We start from the raw sequence: 21,515 nt of genomic DNA on the forward strand, positions 1-21,515 counted from the left end.
TACTAATTCCACAATCTGATAGTAAATGTCAGTGGAGGATTAAAACAACCTTATTGGGACAGAATCTTTAAGAAGTTAACCTTTTAGGAAAGTTATCTCCCCTCAAACCCAGGTAAAATACTCCACTGCGTTGTGGATAAAACATAAAATACTTAAAAGTCTAAACTCTTTTCATGAGCTGAGCCTATCAACCACATGCCACTTTCTCTCCTTCCTGATTTTACATTTGTGTATTGAACTTCTTTCTATCCCCCAAGTTAAGTCTATTGCTGTTTTCTTTGTGTGTGCTCTCTACAGGGATTTTCTCCACCTCTTGTTCTATTTAAACTCTTACTTATTATGAAAATAAGACCTTGTTATTTATTCTCTGTGAAGGATTTCCAAACATTTGAAGTTGGTCATTATTTTTTTATAGTTGATTATTTGCATAATCAACTAATTGAGTGGCTCGCCTTCAACTTTTTTGCATACTCATTCATGCATTTCTTCTTTTATTAAATTAAGAATTATTTGCTGGTCACCTCCTGTCTTAATTCATTGTGATGGCAATATACAAATAATGCCCATTGCCAGTTTTTTCATTCCTGCTCCTAGAATGGTCCTGGAATCCACTCTGTGTCCACATCTTATTCCCAGGATAATTCCTAGAGAATGTGATTATTAATAACAGCAATCTCTCCATAAGTTCATCCTCAAGCATCCCTCACTTTGATGACTAACTCCAGTTTCCACCAATCTCTCTAGCATTAGTACTTTAAAAACCTGATTGTCTCTTTGTGTCTACAAAGCTTTCATTCTACCTCTTTTCATTTATGTTCTTACTTTCCTATTTAGCAGCTTAATTTCCACTGCTCCTATCAGTTTCACTCCTCTCCATTTTCTGCACTCTCCCTGGTGACTTGCTAGGGAGAACTGAAATTGAACTGTCTACCCAAGTAGCATGGGGCATGCCCCTAAGCAGGTCTGGAGAAAAATACAGAACCACAATGACTGGTCTCACTGGAAAATTATAAAACTGAGCCCCAGGTGTGCCCTAATTGCTTCATTTCCCAAGCCTCTTAATATCCCCAAACCTCCAGGTGGCTATTTAAGGTCTCATCGCTACTCACAACTTTAGTGTCATAGACTCCTCTAACCTCATTCTCCACTGATGTTCTTATTTACTGTTATCCTGAAAAAGGTGAACTTACATCTATTTCCACCATATTTTCTATTAAATGACCACAAGCATTTCACATACGCAATGCATCAATTCCTCTGATGAGAAGCACACTTTCCTTCTGCTGTCTGAGGCCAATACTTTAATGTATGCTCTAGTCAATCCCCCGTCAAACATCTAAGAATATTTTTTAAAGGTTTATTTATTCATGAGAGACACAGAGAGAGAGAGAGAGACAGACAGACAGACAGACAGAGACAGAGACAGAGACAGAGACACAGGAGAGGGAGAAGCAGGCTCCCTGTAGGGAGCCCGATGAGGACTCCATCCCACATCCCAGGATCACGCCCTGAGCCAAAGGCTGCTGCTCAACCCCTGAGACACCCAAGGGTCCCAAACACCTAAGAATATTGATCTAGCAGTTCTAACTTCTGAAACTGATATTATTTTTTTCCAATGGATCATTTACAGCTGCATTAAAATATGCTTTTACTGACACATTTCCTCTCTGCTGTAAGATTTGTTGAATTGATTTATTTGATGGCTTAAATTCCTCTTCCATTTTCTTTTATATGCATTTCATATCCCCTCTAATGGCCATGTTTTATGTGTCAGCTTGAGTAGGCTGAAGTCTCTAATTATTCAATTGAACACTAATTTAGACGTTGCTGTGAAGGTATTTTATAGATGTGATTCATGTTGACTTACGTAAAGGACATTATCCTGGATTATCAGGATTGGCCTAATTCAATCAGCTGAAAGGCCTTAAGAGCAGAACTGAGACTTCCCAGAAAAAAAAGAAGAAATTCGGCCCCTCAACTGCAGCTTCAGCTATTGCAGGAAGTTCCAGCCTATTCTTCCTAATAGCCCGCCCTATGTACTTCAGATTTGCTTAGTGAGCATCCTCAATTGCAGGAGCCAATACTTTGCAATTAATTCCTTCCTCTGTATCTCCTACTGGTTCTGTTTCTCTGGTTGTCACAAGTGCTACACCCATGATTCCACCACAACTGCTTTGAGATTAACATTAAGTTCAATGTCATGAAATCCAACATTTCATTGCAGTCTTTATCTTGATTGATTTATAAGTCTCATCTGTCATAGTACATTGATCCTTTTCTTTGATACAACTCCATCACTTGCCTTCAGAACTTCCACATTCCTGATTTTCTTCCTTCTATGACAGACACTTCTCTCCTTTGCAGACTCTCTCCAAATGCCTGGACAGATTGATGTCACTTTTTTTTTTTTTTTTAATTGTAGCCATTCTAATGTGTGAGCAATAATATCCATTGTAGTTTGTATTTCCCTAGTGGTAAATTATGTTTGATGTCTTTTATGTGTTTTTAAACAACTGTATATATTTGTTTATATGTCTTCATGTATTTTCCCCATTTTCTAATTGCATTTTTTTGTTGAGTTTTGAGACTTCTTATTATATTCTAGATACTGGTACTTTGTCAGCTGTGTAGTTTGCAAATATTTTTTCTCACTCTGAATGAATGTTGAATTTTATCGAATGCTTTCTTCTACATTGATAAATCAGATCATATAATTCTTCTTTTGAATTATATTGATTGGTTTTAAAATATTAATCCAGCATTGCATGTCTGGAATAAGCCTTTACTTGGTCATGGTGTATAATTACTTTTATATACTTTACTGAATTTTCTTTGATACTATGTCATTAAGGCTTGTTACCTCTATTCATCTGTCTTTGCTCCACCATTCAGCATTTCCTATATTTGTTTTATTTATAAAGGCCAAGCTTGTAAGTTTACTTAGTGGAAAGAATAAGGAAAATTGAGTCTACCTCACCTTCCCAGAAACAGAAGTCCTATTACAGAATTTTGAAATCAAAAGAAAATAAAAAGTAGAAATGTAGCTTCAATTTTATAAGTATATATCAGCAATAAAAAGAAAATATTCCTTTTGGGACACCTGGGTGGCTCAGTCAGTTAAGCATCCAACTATTGATTTTGGTTCAGGTAATGATCTCAGGGTCATGATATCAAGACCTGTGTTGAGTTCTGTAGTGAACAGGAAGCCTGTTTAAGAGCTCTCTCTCCATATATATATATATATATTTCTTTTATCTTTTATTTATCATCTCACTTACTCCAACTGATATATTCTAAAGGATATTTTTATTACTACTTTACATATTAAGAAAATGATGCTTATAAAAATTACTCTAAATCAGGTCAGTGACAACTAAAGGAGATAGGATTTGAATCTAGAGTTATTGACCTCAGAACCTGTTATATATTCACATCATGTTGTATTTTCTTATTTAAATGATGACTACATTTTAATATGTCACTTATATTTTCAATCAGAAAATTGAGCACAAAGAATCACTGCTATTTTCTTAACATACATAAGAAAATCATATATATATATATAAATACAGACATTTGTATAAAAATTCTTTGGAGACAAAAATATTTAATGAAAATATTTGTGTAATATACTTGTATTTAGGGCCATGTTAATATAATTAAGCCTGTCTTATTCCCCTAATATATATATTCCCCTAAAATATATATAATGCATTTAAATGCAAATGAGGTGATATAAGCAGGCATACAAGCTTTATATTAATGAATGGAGGTTACAATAAAGCTGTATTCTGTTAAGTTTTATAAAACACATTTATATTCTAATTAAAACATGTTGAAACCTCCAATCATGCTATATATTCTAATATTAAAATTTCATCTTTCAAAATACACTATTTTTCAATTACTCATATAATTATGTTTACTAGAAATGTCAGTGACCTGTTTTATCACTATATTTTTCTAAATTCATTTGGGTGATGAGGGTTATTATTTTCAATTTATAGGTTAAAATTATTTTTCAGCATAAGGAAATTAAATAATATAAACCACTAGAGTATAGTTCTTTAAAAATTAACTGTTAAAAAGCTGTTTTAGATTCTCTTCATATTCTGGTTATTCTGAAAAGTCAATAACTTTGGTAATTCATAACAATAATTAATAGTATTTTCACATATTTATAAGAGATCACATTAGGCCTTTAATTTTTCCCTTCATAATTTTTCTTTTTTTCTCTCATTGCACATATAATTTTGTGAGGTATATTCTTAAACTACAGAACACATAAAGGACAACATATATGTCTCATATTCTTGACACATATGTACAATTTAAACTAGAACTTAGTTGTCCTAATTTATGAAGCACCTATGATTCTAAATATGGCATACAGTAGATTTATTTTTAGAAAAGAAGAGAAATCTTAAAGAAGAATCTCATCTGAACAATAATCCTATTAATGTTATAATAATGATTAAGCATGCCCACTAATAGCTTAATATATTTACATTCATTCATGTTCATTTATCAAGGATTGATCACTGTCAACAATAAGCCTAGTCACTGGTGATATAATTATGAGTAACAAATATTTCTTTTTTTTTTATTTTTATTTTTTTTATTTATTTATGATAGTCACAGAGAGAGAGAGAGAGAGAGAGAGAGGCAGAGACACAGGCAGAGGGAGAAGCAGACTCCATGCACCAGGAGCCTGACGTGGGATTTGATCCTGGGTCTCCAGGATCGCGCCCTGGGCCAAAGGCAGGCGCCAAACCGCTGCACCACCCAGGGATCCCGTAACAAATATTTCTATCTCTAAACCTACAGAAGATTTTTAGTCAAAGGCCTACAAGTATGCAAAAATATCTTATTTAAAATATTTCTTAAAAGGTCTAGGTATGAATATATACTAAATGCAGCCTAAGGTGTTTTGTTGTTTGTCTCAACCAGGAGTAGAAAATAAAAAATAAAAAATAAAACAAAACAAAACAAAAAACACGCAATCAAATCTCTCCTTTCATCTCAGGTGTCTATCTCTCTTGAGCTTGGAATCATCCTATAAACTAAGTTTCTCTATCAGGCAGGAGAAATGGCAGACAGTATCCCAGGAACTAAATATTTTCCCATCTTAACAAATCTGCTCCCTCCCTACTACCCACTCCCCATCCCCCTGAGAAAAATACTATTTCTCCACCAATAGTCTTGCCTTAGTATTTGGCCTCAGCTTCGTGTTTTTACCCAATGATGCAAAAAGATGTCATACAGTAACTGGCAAGGCCCACATCATGCACCACTTCCTTCCAGGGTCAGGAGACATTTAGACTCATTGGTTAGCATATGAATTAGGCAATAGTAGTTGACAATCTCTTTATAACAATATGAATGAGGGATCCCTGGGTGGCGCAGCGGTTTAGCCCCTGCCTTTGGCGCAGGGCGCGATCCTGGAGACCCGGGATCGAATCCCACGTCGGGCTCCTTGTATGGAGCCTGCTTCTCCCTCTGCCTGTGTCTCTGCCTCTCTCTCTCTCTCTCTGTGACTATCATAAATAAAAAAAGAAAAAAATAACAATATGAATGGGAACCAGAAGTTCTCCACTATATATATAAAAGAAATACTAGGAAGATAAATAGTTTCTACACCATTTGTCACCATAAATATATAGAAATAAACATGTATTTCTATATATTAAAACTACAACATTACTATATTACACTGCCTCATGTAATTATCAAAAGTATAAGATACATGTTATCATGTTCAAAAAAGGAAATTTCTCGAAACAGTCTTACTCATTACGTCAAGCTCCAAGTGCAGGAGCTGGGTATAATGTATGTATTTTACTCCACTCATCTGTGCCTTGCTCATCATGTGAATTTATTATCCAGAAACCAATGACAACCTGTTTTCTAACTCCCTGACTCAAATCTCAGCTTTTTCAGAAAGTCCACTGGACATTTGATTATCTAATCTCCAGTCTAACCTGTGATAGCTGGAGGCAGATAATGAGGTCTCTTAAAAAGACATGAAAAGTCTGTCAGAAAAAGGACAGCCTAAGGGTGCCTGGGTGTCTCCGTCAGTTAAACATCTGTCTTTGGCTCAGGTCTTGATCCCACATTCTGTTATCAGGAAAGTCTCGGATTGGCCTTTCTATTACCATATGTCTGAATGCAAACTCTATAGATGGCAGAGAGCATAATTCACCCCTCCTGGTTCATAAATTATAGATACAACATAGGGGAAGAAAACGTAGTAAGACTACGAGGCTCAACACAACCATTTGAAATGAAGGGCGCTGGTACAGTACAAAAACAAGATATTGAGCAAAGAAAAAGACATAAATGAAGTATAGTAAAATATTCACATTGGAATAAGTTGAATGTTATGATAGAGGTAGAATTTTATTCATGTTTATAAATGAATAATAATGCAGTATATAAAATTAGTCTTGAAGGCTAAACATCAATTTGCCAGAAAAAGAAGGGTGGTAGGGATCCCTGGGTGGTGCAGCAGGTTAGCGCCTGCCTTTGGCCCAGGGTGCGATCCTGGAGACCTGGGATCGAATCCCACATCGGGCTCTCGTTGTATGGAGCCTGCTTCTCCTTCTGCCTGTGTCTCTGCCTCTCTCTCTCTCTCTCTCTCTCTCTGTGACTATCATTAATAAATAAAAATTTTTAAAAAAATGTTAAAAAAAAAGAAGGGTGGTAAGGGAGGGAGAGACTTAATTCCTAAGGAAAATATGTTGTTACAAAATCCCAAATTGTTAAATTATGGTGCTTTGAAGACCTCTCCAGGTTTAGATAAAGTTTCCACCCTTATGTAATTCCCTCTTCTTCCAACCCCACCTCATAGATCTACTTCATCTTACCTGTGTAGACCATACTCATTCATTTTTGGCATTTTTCCTTAGGAAATAAAACTCTTCAGGTACTTGAACATTCACATTTTAGTTGAAGATGAGTGTACTCTATAATTGTGGGATGTTCTAAGTGCTATATTAGAAATATGTAAAACAATATGTAAGAGTTATAATATAGTTGAAGATGCAGATATCCATCAAATATTTCAGATTTGGGAAAAATCACAGAGAACAAAAATTACATGAAATTATCCAGTTTGTAGCTTCATTACTTCATTAGAAAATCTGCTAAATAACCAATATCCTATCAACAGTTCCTGTGGCAGAAAGTACCAACATTCTGTACATGAAACTGAAATTTTTCTTTAACTTATTCTTCAGTAAATTTCCTTTTCATTTCCTGTTTAAGCTGTACCTGAGCTCGGTTTCATACAGTGAATTTTAGGCCATATGATAAAGACATAACCCTCTGATCAGAAATAGAACATAAAAAAAGATGTGTAGGAAAAATTAAATTATAAGCTTGACTGAACTCATGTTGTTGAAATTTCAGAAACATTTATTTGCTTGTTTGTTTGAATCAGTCTTTTTTGTAAGATTATGAAGATACTTAATATAGGCATTTCTCTCAAGCAAGAGTGGAAGGAGGACTATTTCATTAAGAAACAGAAACACGATATAAATGTTTCATTGCTTCTTCCTACAAAATTTGAATATGATTCTCAGTATTTATATCCCAGAATATTTCTTGAAATGAAAAAAAAAAAAAGGACAGCTTAAGGAAATGGAGACATGTACAAATTAATAAAATCAATTATACATTGTTAGAGTTTTTTAAAAAGATTTTATTTATTTACTCATGAGAGACACAGAGAGAGAGAGGCAGAGACACAGGCAGAGAGAGAAGTAGGCTCCATGCAGAGAGCCTGATGTAGGACTAGATCCCGGGTCTCCAGGACCACACTCTGGGCTGAAGGCAGCGCTAGACCGCTGAGCCACCCAGGCTTCCCTGTTGGAGATTTTCTTAATTGACATTTTAAGCTTTGAAGTTAGACAAATCTTTTTTGTTCTGTGTTCTTATGCTGTTCTGCTCCACGGAGCACAGTACTTCACCTCCATGAACCTCAGGCTTCTCCCATGTAAAATTTAGAAAGTAACAGCTCTCGTTGCAGGTTATTGTGAAAATAAAATGCCAGAACTCATACATTCAATCAACATTTTTTTTCAATTATTTTTCACAAAGATAACTTCTATAAACACCAATGTTTTTTTCATCTTAATATTTTCTTTCAAGCAATGTTTACAGTTAAAATTATTTAAAATAAAACCTAGAAATGTTTCACTAGTTTATAGATCTACTCATATTAGGAGGATAGAAGAGAATATGAGCATTCCTTGCCTTGAAGTAACTGAAAATCCAGTCGGGAAACAGAATTGGCACAAAAAGAAAGTAGAAGAAAGTATAGCGACATTGAAAATATTTGGTAATTAAAAGGTGAATATTGGGAGCCTGAGTAGCTCAGTGGTTGAGCATCTGCCTTTGGCTCAGGGCGTAATCCCAGGTCTGGAGATCGAGTCCCACGTCGGGCTCCCTGCATGGAGCCTGCTTCTCCTTCTGCCTGTGTCTCTGCCCCACCCCCCTCTCTCTGTGTCTCTCATGAATAAATAAATAAAATCTTTTTAAAAAATAAAAATAAAAGGTGACTGTTACGATGTATAGTGTTACAGGACTTCCGAAGGATGCTTCAGTCATTAGAGGAATATAATCGTTATCAACTAGAAGGCAAATCTATAAAAGAGGCATTTGGATATTTACAATATTTATTTGTTTTGTTTATAAATATAAAAATATTATTCAGTATCTGATATAGTTTTCATATCCATTGGAATAATCAAGATTGAAAAATGATATTTTGCTTGATATTTAATAACATAAAATGATCTGACATTTACTGATACATTCACCAGCGATGATTATAAGTGTTTTCCATAAATTATCTTATTTAATCTTTACAACTACCTTTTACATAGGTTGTATTTTATTCCTATCTCTCAAAAAAGGAAATTGAAGGGCACCTGGGTGGCTCAGTGGTTGAGTATCTGCCTTTGGTTAAGGTCATGATCCTGGGGTCCTGGGATCAAGTCCCACATCAGGCTTCCCACAGGGAGCCTACTTCTCCCTCTGACTATGTCTCTGCCTCTCTCTGTGTGTCTCTCATGAATAAATAAATAAAATCTTTAAAAAAAAAAAAGGAAATTGAAGACAGAAAATTTACATTAAACAAGGTCCTGGAGGTAGGAACTGATAAAGCCACTTATAAATATGATCAAGTAAGTTCAAGGATCTATCATGACTAGTGAATCATCTGTATATGTAATTACATGGATCAGAATGAATATGTACTACTCATGCCCCCATTTCTTTCACGGAATCACCAACAGTGGCCCACAAGTGATTTAGAAAATAATTACTGAAAAAAATCAGTGTTCTTTATTTTCTTTATTTTAATCACCACAGAACACTTCCAGCAAGTTCCTTTGGGAAAGAGACTTTGTCTTTATTCGTCAATATTTGTCAATATTCTAGTGGCTAACATAATGCCTGGCATTTAGGGCTGTGGGATAAATGTTTGTTGTTCAAATGAAGAGCTGTTTTCAGGGAGACACTTCTGAGAAGCATAGAAAAGGTAAGTACTTCAGCATTCCCTGATTACCTAACTAATATATATATATATATAACAATAGTGTACGCAGGCATACAAACTGCTGCTTTAAGTGTAAAAGGAAAAAAAATGTTTCAAATTGTTTATATAAAATATTAAAGATAATCTTAAACATACTAGTTGAAAAAATAATAGTCTATTTTATAATGATTTCCATCAATTAGGGAGCATGCTCCTCACCTCTATGTCTGCACCTAGACATATTTTCATCATAAAGAATATTTACATCATAAGAAGACATAGTTTAGAGGACAAAACTAGAAGCAAGTCAGCCTATCTTGATTCTGTAGAGTAGGTCTCCTGGCTTTATCATTCATATGAAAATAGTTGCAAAATTTAATAAAACATTAATAACAGGATAAAATGGTTGTATGTAGCTCACTTTTAATTTTGACACCAATCTATCTATAGATCTTTCTACAGTTTTAACAATAATATGAAGCATTTTCACCCCAAAGTATTGTTGACATCTTGATAGAATTAAAAAGGTATTATAAGTTTGTCTCCAGCCCCATGTTTTTTAAATATATTTTAAAAGGATAAGGGATTCATTTATCCCATATGTCATTGTCTTAAAGGCTTATGATTAAATAGCTCCATCTCTTTATTGAAGATTTTCAGATATTAAATGAAAAGAAAAGAATAAATCCTTAACGGACTAAAAATCAATGCTACTCACTATCTGGAATGGTGACTCATTCTGGTAATTACTTGTAACCTATCTATTATAGGACTGCAACAATTTTCAACTTTCCATTACATGTTACTTTGGAAAGATTTGGTCACATCAGTGAAAAACAATCCTGAAATCATGCAATTACAGAACAGCTTGAGTCATATCATCGATGTACTTGAAAACAAAGGTTTTAGCCCAAAGTGTGCTTTACTATGAGAACAATGTATCTTCTAAAGAGTAGTCACTCTCCATTGGGGTACTTAAGAATATGGCGCACTTCTCAAATTCTCCAATTCTGCTGCATAGGGTTGTGTGTTTCTCCAAACTTGATTAATTAAAATAACTTAAACACTAGATATCCAAACAGTATTAAGTTTTTATTAAGAACATGTTCCTCCAGCCCTTTTTCTAGATACTCATATTCCATGCTCTGTTCAATAGTAATCCCCAAGTAATATGATGAAAGAGAGTAGGATGGTCACACTTTGCCATGTTTATGCCACATATTGCCATAGCCTGATGTGGGACTTGATCTTGTAACTCTGAGATGATGACTTGAGCTGAAATCAAAAGCCAGATGCTTAACCATCTGAGCCACCCAGGTGCCCCTCCCTTGCCATTTCTGCATGTTACCTTTACCTGACTTTGCTTATCTACCCTACATTCATGTTTATGTCTAAGCTTAGCTATGCCTGTGTACTTCTAATATATTTCTTATCCTCTGATCATGTAAAACATTATTTAGTTCTGCTCACATATAATTTTCAACTGTTTTATCAAGGGGTAATTAACATACAATAAACTATACATATTTAAAGGATAAAATTAAATATGTTTTTATATATGTAAACCTTGCAACTGTGACTTTTCTGAGTTTCTTTCTTTGTTAGTAAAATGAATGTCATGATGCCACTTAAAGATTTCTTGGGGGTTGGTCAGGTGTTAAATGAGATTACTTTTATAAAGTGCCTACCACATGATTGGTGCCTATATTTACACACACACGCACATACACACCTACACAGAATCCACCATCACAAAAAGTGAAATAAAACATTTCCATCACCTTCCAAAGTTTCCTGGAACCCATTTATCATCCTTTCCACCTGCCTATTCTGAGTCCCCAGAAGGCAATCATTGAACTGCATTTCATCACTGTAGACTAAATAGAATTTTTCAGTAGTTTAGAGAACTAAATTACACATTGTGTACACTTTTTGGTCGATCTTCTTTCACTTTATGTACTTATTTTGTAATTCATCTATATTTTTGCATACATTCACTTCTATTTCTGTAATAATATCCCATTGAATGGGTATACCACAGCTTTAATCCATTTCCCTGTCCATGAACATTTGGATTTGATTCAAGTTTGTTTATAAGAACTTACAGCTAACTTAGTGACGGGCACTAATGAGGGCATTAGTAGGATGAGCACTAGGTGTTATTCTATATGTTGTCAAATTGAATTTAAATTAAAAATTCCAAAAAAATAAAATTAAAAAAATTAAAAATAAAATAAAATTAGTTAGCTTGAAAAAAAAATAAGAATTTATAGCTATTATAGGCAATCCTGTGAATTTCTTTTTTCTTAGATACATACCCAGGAATGGAATGTCTAAGCATGGTTAAGTACATGTTCAATTTTTAAGAAGCTGACAAACTGTTTTTCAGAGTGATTGTACCATTTTACATTTCCTCTAGCAATTCATGAGGGTTCCATACGGTCCACTAACTCAACAACACTTTTTATAGTTTAATGTTAGCCATTCTCACAGGCAAATGAAGGTATCTCCTTGTGATTGTAATATGTGTTTCCTCATGGACTAATAATATTGTGTATCTTTCCACATACTTGTCACTTGCATATCTTCTTTAGTGAAATATCTGTTCAAATAGTTTGACCATTCTATATGACCTGTTTTGTTATTTATTGTTCAGGTTTTTTACATATTTTGAATATAAGCCTCTTATCAGATATGAATTTCAGATATGTTCTCTAGTCTGTACCTTGTCTTTTTATTTTCCTAAGAGTATATTTCAAAGAACAGAAGTCATCATTATCATTACTATCATGTTTAACTTTCATGAATTTTGATTTATAAGTCCATGGATTATGCTTTTGCTATATTTAAAAATTATTTGTCTAACTCAAAAGCATAACAATTACCTCCTATGCTTACTTCTGAAAGTTTTATTTTACTTTGTATTATTTTCTTTTAGGCCTATAATATATTTTTAGTTAATTTTTTGCATATGAAGCAAGATATGGATATGAGTTTATTTTTTGTATATGGATGATGGTATATGCATCTGGATAATTGTTCTGGCAACTCTTGTTGGAAAGACTGTTCTTTCCTCACTAAATTGCCTTCAATCATTTTTTTCAGAAATCATTTATCTATACATATAAATGTCTAATATAGACCTGTGCTCTAGACTAAATCTCTGTGTCCCTTCAAGAATGCATTGTTAAAAAAAAAGGAAAAAAGAATGCATTGTTAAAACCTAATCTCCAATGTGATAGAAGGTAGGGCTTTGGGGAGTTCATTGAGTCAGGAGGGTGGAACCTTTATGAATGAAATTTATAAAAGAGACCCCAGAGAGATCCTTGGACCCTTCCACCATGTGGGATTATAGCAAGGGGACTACCATCTCTGAACCAGGAAGCAGACACTTAATCTGCCCAACACCTTGATTTGGATTTCCCAGCCTCCAGAACCATGAGAAATACATTTACATTGTTTAAAAGCTGCCCAATTTGTGGTATTTTTGTTATAGCCCACCAAAATGGACTAAGACAACTCTTTAGTGATATTGTAATTTATAATAAGAAATATGTATTCAGTTTCCTTCCCATTTCTGCCACAGAGCTCCTAAAGCTTTAGAAATTTTCTAGAAAATGAGAACAGCAAATTTAATAAATTGGCTTTTGAATTCCATGATGGCTGGTTGTCAGGGGAACCAACTTTATAAGTAGAAGATTGAAGCTTAGAGTCCCACCCCTGGCCTCCAGGGACGGAAGGGAAGCTGGATGGTGAAGCAGTTGCCATTGGCTAGTAATTTAATCAACCATACCAATTTTATGGAGACTGCCCTGTAACCCAAAAGAGGAGAATTTGGAGAACTTCTGGTTGTTGACTGTATGGAGATTTTGCAGGAAAGGGCATGGAAGTTCTCCACACTCTTTCACCTCAACTTGTTCTATTCATCTCTTCCATCTCGCCATTACTAAGTTATATCCTTTTATAATACACTGGTAATCTAGTGAGTGAAATGTTTCTCTGGGTTATGTGGGCTGCTCTAGCAAACTAATCAAACCCAAGGAGGGGGGCACTGGAAATTTCTATCTATTGGATCTATAGCTGGTGGATCAGAAGGACAGGTGATGCACTTGTGACTGGCAACTGGTGACAGAAGTATGAGAAATATGTGTGGGAGGTGCAGCTTTGTGGGATAGAGCCTAGAATTTGTGGATTCTGATGCTAGCCCAGGGTAAGGAGTGTCAAAATTGAGTTAAGTTGTAGGACATCTAGCTGGTGTAGGATAATTACTGGTTGGTGTAAAGGAAACCCTCAACTCCCACGTCGTAATTGGTGACCACAATCTTTCACCTCTCTTCTGTTCTATTTTTCTACTTGTCTATATTGACAATATCATATTGGCTTGTTTACTGTAGTTTCATAATAAGAGTGGAAATGAAGCAGTGATTGGTCACCATCATTATCATTTTTAAGAGTTGTTATGGCTCTTCTAAGTTCTTTGCATTTCCAAATTAATTCTAAAATTAGCTTTTCAATTTTCATTAAAAGTGCCCATGGAAAGTTTTTTGAGATTTTGGAAGTGGTGCTGTTGAAATTGATAAGGAATTGACAAACTACCAGGGATGAGATAAGGAATTGATGAACTAAAACTTTCTAGCCAAACTACATCAGTAGTCTATTTTTGTAAACAAAGTTTCACTGAAGCACTGCCATGGCATTTATTCACCTACCATGTATGGCTACTTTCTTGCTCCAGAGGAGTAAATTTAATTGTGATAGAGACTGAGTGATTTGAAAAAATCCCAGAAAATTTACTATCTCTATTTACACAGAAAGGTATATAGACCTCTACTAAAGAACAATTTGGAAGAAATTGGTATCTTTACAGTTTTAAGTCTTTTAACACTTCAACAAGGTATATCTCTCCATTTATGTCTTTCCTTTCTCTCAGGAGTATTTTGTACTGTTCAGTGTTGCACATATTCATTACAATTTTATTCATAATGTTTATAACTATGTTCTTTTAAAAAATTAATTATTCATTCATTTATGAGAGACATAGAGAGGCAGAGACATAGTCAGAGGGAGAAGTAGGCTCCTCATGGGGAGCCTTATGTAAACTTGATCCCAGGACCCTGAGATCACAACCCAAGCCAAAGGCAGATGCTCAACCACTGAGTCACCCAGGTTCCCCTATAGCTATGTTCTGTCAGTTAATGATCTGTTATTTCCTTTTCCTATAATATGTTTGTCTGATTTTGGTACCAGAGTAATGCTGGCCTCATAGTATAGTCCATAAATATCAGTTGGGTACAGTTGGTTTATAATGCTCAGTACTTCTATCTTCTTGCTAACTTTTTGTTTACTAGTTTTAGGCACTAGTATCAGAAATTTTATTTTCACTAATAGGTATGTAATTCCAACTATAATTTTTGTGGACTTCTGTATAATCTTTTGAAGGAAACGTATTGAAATCGTCATCTATAAATATGTATTTGTTTCTCCTTGCAGATCTGTTTTTGTTCCATATGAATATAGCCATATAAATATTTAGATTTATTATTTTCTCTTGAATTTGACTCCTTGATCACTATGAAATTATCTTCATCTCTGACAATTGTCTTTGTTCTGAAACCTACTTTGAATGATGGTAATATGACACTCAACTTTATTTAACAATTGTCAGTACGGTATGTCTTTCTCATTTTTTAAATTCAACCTATCATCTTTATTCAAGGTGTGTTTCCATAAGCAGTACATAATTAGGTCTAGTCCTCCTTCCCACCATCATTGCCTGCCAATCTAATCATACCTGTTTTTTAAATAGGGATGTTAACACCATTTATATTTAAACTGATTATTCATAAGGTTAGATTTAAGTGTGCCATTTTGCTATTTCTTTCTATTTGTTCGATCTATTCTATTTGTTCTCTTTATGATAATTTTCTGATTTGAATTGAGTATTTTTTTAATTTTTTGAATTGAGTATATTTTATGATTACATTTTATTTTTTGTATATAAATGTTTTGTTATAAAGGGACTGCTTTAATGTTTATAATACTTTTAACTTATCATAGTCTATTTTCAAATGATACATTTCACACGTAAGAATTTAAAAATATTTTTATTTCTTCCTTAACATACTTTATGCTATGATGGTCTTATAATATATATAAACTATACATATGTAATATATCTATATGACATATATACAACATATATATTGTAATCCTGACTATATATTGTTATTATTGTGTTTAAATAGTCAATATTTTAAAAATATTTAAATAGGAAGGAAATGTTTTATATTCAAACCTATATTTACTGTTTCTAATATTTTTCATGCTAATACATATTGATATGTCAGTTTCCTTCTGCCTGACAGACTACCTATACCTATGATATGGGTCTGTTGAGGATGAATTCTATAAGTTTTATATGTCTTTATTGCATCTTGAAATTTAAATAATATTTTTGTTGGAGATAGTATTACCAATCATTGGGATTTTTTCTCTTTTAATACATAACTCTTTCAGACACAGAATTCTAGGTTGATAGATTTTTTTCTTGACTTTAAAGATATTGTTCCACTTTCTTCTCATCTGTGTTCTTTCCAATATGAAATCTATAATTTTTGTCTTTGTCCTCTAGGTAACATGTCTTTTGTCCCTACTTTAAATATTTTTGTTTCTTTTCCACAGCTTTTGAGTGGTTTGATTATGATAAGATTTCGTTTAATTTTCTTCAGGCTTGGAAATGTTGAACTTTTCACATCTGCTGGTTAATGGTTTTCATCAAATTAGAAAAATTGTCACTAACTTCTCAAATATTATTATGACATCCTCTCCAGTCTCTTTTTTCCTTTGGGGACTCTATTTGCACATAGTGAAGATCTTAAAATGTTCTCACAGTTAACTCAAATTCTTTGTATTTTGCAAGTTACTTTTTGTCCTCTTTTTCTTTTCATTGCTATGCCTTCAAATTCAATTCTCTTCTTGTCCACAATATAAATTCAGCTGTTAACCACACCAGTGTATTATTAATTTCCAACATCATAGCTTCCATATCTAAGAATTCCAATTTGACACTTTTTATATATCTGTTTATTTTTGAACATTAGGGATACTATTATGATAACTTTTCATTTTACTATTCTGGTTATTTGAATATCTGTATAGATTTTGTGTCAATTGTGGTTGGTTGATGGTTGATTTTTTTCCCTCCCTAACTATGGGTTATATTTTTCTGGATTTTGCATGCCTTATAATTTTTTATCAGATGATAGACATTGTGATTTTCCATGATTGGGTATCAGATATTTTTTATTCCTATCTACTTATCTATGAATCATCCTTTCCTACCTATCCTTTGTTGGGTTTTTCCTTGAATTCAGTTAAGTCAATAAAATAATTTTGATTCTTTTAGGTTTTACTTTAAGAAATTTTGTTAGGGCAGTGCAGCATTTATATTAGAACAAATTATTCCCTAGTACTGAGGCAGGACCTCCTGAGTACCAGGTCCAGTGGTCCCTGAATTCTGAGCATAACTCATCTGCTTGGTGGGAACAAGTTCTAGCCCATGCTTGTATAAGACATAAGATGGCACTTTTAATCCTCTCAGATGATTGTTTCACCACTTGAGCTATTTTCTACGTGAACATACTGGTCAGCACTCTGTGCAATACTTGTGAAGGACTCTATACAATTCTCACAATGTATCCCTCTTGGCAGCTTTCTGCTCTCTAGTATTTTTTCTGTGAATTCTACTTGACTTTTCCTCTCAGTCTGTCAGTTTGTTCTCTTCAACTCAGGCAGTTTCACTTTTTTCCTTAGTTTAGAAAGTCCATCAAGGCTGTAGGGACAAATAATAGTAGACTTGCCATGTTAGTTTCCCATTTTTATGGGATTATTCTGTCATTACTTCTTGTCCAAGTATATTGATTTTTTTCCTCATTTTTGTTTGTTTGATCCACTTTACTCCATTTTTTCCCTAGAAGCATCAGTATCATTTTTTACTTTCCAATTTATAGGGGAATTAAAAAAAAGAGGATTTCTAGCTTGATTGAAAGTCTACCCTCAGTTGATTCAAGCTTTGTGGAATCAGGGATCAACTATTTTGCTCATATTATATTCATAGAATTTAGAAAAAAAAATCATATATAGAATATACAGACATCCATAGTTTATTTATTCATTCATCATGTATTTATGGGATGATGCTACAATGGACTTTGCATAAAGTATGCTAAATAAAATAAAAATTCTACTCTCATATTTTAAGTACTATAGAAAATAAATATTATATAATATACAGATATAGTCATCCATATATATATCCAGGCCTATATTAATGCCATGATGAATGATATAAAGATAAGTCAAATTTATAAATTTTAAACAAAATGATTCACATAATAATATGTATGCTATGTTATGACCCAATAATAGTGGGTTGCTAAAACTTCATTTTATTTGGCTTAATTCTGAAGATTAGATACAAGTAATTAACCTAAAAACATTGCCAGAATTTTTAAAAAATATTACCCACTTCTCTAATGTTCAAAATTTCTAAGAAAACACAATATGTCAATTCACTTTCTGAAAGGAAGCTGCATTATTAGAAAAATTCACATGAGAACATTAGAGATGCCAGATGCAGTCATGTTATTGCTCAAAAGATAAAATCTAACATGTTTTCCCATTCAGGAACCATGCTTTTATAATCCACAGTGCCACTCTTCATTTTCTTTCTTTTGTAAGAAAATTCTACTATCCAATTTTATTGATACACACACTAAATAGAAAGCTACAGTGATGCAGTTGGTCTTATAGACCAAATTCCAGCATTTGTCATTGATTTGGGAAGGCCTCCAGAAATTAAGCAGTAGATATAATATGTGAAGAAATTTGAACCTAAAGTTTTAATATTACATAGTTCAAGGTGGAAAATGGAAGAAATTCTGTTAGGTACACTTACGTGGGGTGGCTGGGGGCCTGAGTGGCTCAGTGAATAAAGCTTCTGCCTTAGGTTCAGGTCATGATTGCCTGAGGGTCCTAGGATCAGCCCAAGACCCACACAGCTGGCTCCCTGATGAGAAGGCAGGCTCCTTTTCCCTTTTCCTTTGTCCTTCCTTTGTCCTTTCCCCTCCCAGCTTGTACATGCTCTCTTCCTCATGCTCCCTCTCTCACATGCATGATGCACACACACACACACACTCTCTCTCTCTCTCTCAAATAAATAAATTAATCTTTAAAAAGAAATGTTTGGAGACTTGAGTGTATGATAATACTAGAGAACAAAATTTTACATCCGGGGCTTACATATGATCATCTAAAGAATACAAAGTAAGGGAGAAGAAATGTGTGGGAAATATCAGAAAGAGAGACAGAACATAAAGACTCCTAACTCTGGGAAACGAACTAGGGGTGGTGGAAGGGGAGGAGGGTGGGGGGTTGGGGGGTGAATGGGTGACGGGCACTGAGGGGGGCACTTGACGGGATGAGCACTGGGTGTTATTCTGTATGTTAGTAAATTGAACACCAATAAAAAATAAATTTATTAAAAAAAAAGAATGAGCACAGAGAAATTGTGAGAAATAATATTGAAAGGATAATTTAGACCATATAATGGAATAAATTTATTCTAAAACTTTAAAAAAAATAAAGAATATAAATTATTGTAGATTTTTTTCCTATTAAAGCTCACATATTTCTTAAATATAATTTTCTAAGTCAATATACTATTTACATACCTATTTACAAGTGAACAACAACTTTATACTATTACTCTGTGACAGAAAGTATCAATAGTAGGTGAGTTGATAGACATTTAGAATGAAAATTTTAAGTTTTTTTCTCCTAAGCATCATGATATAAGTAATACAGGGACACACTTAAAATGCACTTGTTGTATAGTATTCTCCTCTGAAGACACTCTAAGTGCAATTCAAAAGGTTATCTAGTTGCTGGTTTTCAACCGTAAAAATATCTTCCTGGTGGTAAGCATATGAAAATGCCTCCCTCTGCACTATGAAAAGCTTTCACTAAGAAACAAAGGCTACTAAAATTTATATTTACATAATAGTTTAAATAAAAAAGTCTTTTCCAAGAGAAAAACATTAATTCTTCTAAATTTATCACTCTAGGGATAGTTTATTTTTATATTTTGCATTTTCATTAAGGTATAGTTAAATTAATATTTTACAAATAGATAGTTAATGAATTTGGAAGAGGATATAAAAACTCTGATGGGTGAGCAATCAGAGAGAAATTTAATACAGAAATTTAATGTAGAGCTTATAAAAACTATTAAAAGTGGGAAAATCATGTCCTAGTCCACGTACCTTAGAATTTCCAAAAGTACAGGGACCTATTTCTCAGATCTTATGCCAGATCTCAGATCTCTCTATAGACACTGTTTCATTAAATCCAGGATATTAATCTTATTAGCATAAATTTTAGAAACTGCTGATGGAAATCCATGAGTTTGGTAGGCAATGACAACTGTTAACAGTCTTAGAATTTCTGCCTTCTAATCTGTAAATACATTTAACTGGTAGATAAGAATTCAATATCCCAAACCTTATCAACAAAGGGGCTGATGAAACATAGTATTAGTTTTTTCAGTTTCTATAAAACATGGAGGTTTTCTATAAAACATGGAGAATAAAACAATTCCAGTATGTTTCATACGGTTATTTTAGTTTACATAATATATGCAAAATAATATATTTTGGTCCATTGAGAGACTTGAGATATCCTTTACCATCTAGGACTAATATAAAATAATTTTTGATCGATAAAAATTCTTGCTAGTTATTATTAACTAATTCAAGTAATAAAATGGTGGCACTGTATTTAAAACTATGGGCAGTTCTAAGTGTAATTCTCATTTTAAGATTGAAAGCTAGAAGCAGTGCTTTCTTTTCTAATTATACATCCTTTTCCTCATCATTGTAGTGTGGATTCATATAAAACCTAAGTGAAGAACCCTCCACCAATCACAATTCCAGGGAAATTTGAATTGTAATTGCAATATAGATGTAAGATCCTACAATTACTCTGTATACAGAGTAGCTCCTAGCATACTTCGTTGTGTATTTTATTGTTTGTTACTGGTACCATAGCAAAGCAAACCTAGATTTCTTGATATATAAAGAAACATATATTTTGTCACTCTGAAATCTTTTTCACAAGTTGCCAGGCCACAATTTAGACAGTTCTACTGAACAACATAAATGCTAATGTTTCCATGGTGACTCCATTCACGTGGCAGTTACTAGATTTTTTGCTTTTAAGGTGACATTTAAGTAATTCTGAAAATATTCACACTAGAGTGAAACAGGACCTATGTAATCTGAAGTTAATTTGAGCATATATATTAACACTTACATAACCCAAAATGATTCAATATCTTCACTCCCCATTGTGGATATGCACAATTTTGTAGATTTCTGAAGCTATTTTAAAAGTATCAAAGATAACTATATGTGTTGTCACTAAAATATAAACATTATTAATAATAATTATGAAATTATTAAAGTGTATTTTTAATAATAAATGGCTATATGCATAGAGACACACACATTTACTTACAAACTCAGAAATAGCAGTGCTTTTCTATAGACATCAACTTTTAACCCAGGATTTATTTGTTTTCAATTTTTTAATTTAAATAATTATAAGTAAATAATCAGTGTTAACATTATTTGACCTGGAAAAAAACTATTTTTTAAAAAACAAGGAAGACTTTTTTCCCTAGCATATTCTGATATTTTATTATCATACTTCTTAGCAGATTTTAGGAAAATTTTCTTGAAAACAATGTAAAAAATTTATAGTAATCAGACATGTTTATAAATAAATGATTATTTTTCATATTTTAAATGTTTAAGAAGAAAATTATATATTTTCATATTTAGACCAAAAAGAAAAAAAAAAACTGGAGGGAAATGTAAGAATCAAAGGATCTTATGACAGCTCACTTAATTATCTG

At 33.3% G+C, this 21,515-nt stretch overlaps 1 long non-coding RNA gene across 4 annotated transcripts in view; it reads right to left on the reverse strand.

Annotated features, from left to right (window-relative positions):
* Positions 1–20,034, reverse strand: part of LOC102154255 — a 99,423-nt gene extending 79,389 nt beyond the window's left edge. For all 4 annotated transcript variants that reach the window (XR_005353356.1, XR_005353355.1, XR_005353354.1 and 1 more), the window contains exon 1: positions 19,864–20,034. This is a non-coding gene — a long non-coding RNA (uncharacterized LOC102154255). The remainder of the gene's footprint in view (positions 1–19,863) is intronic.
* Positions 20,035–21,515: the final 1,481 nt, after the last annotated feature.

The sequence above is a fragment of the Canis lupus genome, chromosome 1 (assembly GCF_011100685.1).
Source record: "Canis lupus familiaris isolate Mischka breed German Shepherd chromosome 1, alternate assembly UU_Cfam_GSD_1.0, whole genome shotgun sequence".
Classification (NCBI taxonomy): domain Eukaryota; kingdom Metazoa; phylum Chordata; class Mammalia; order Carnivora; family Canidae; genus Canis; species Canis lupus.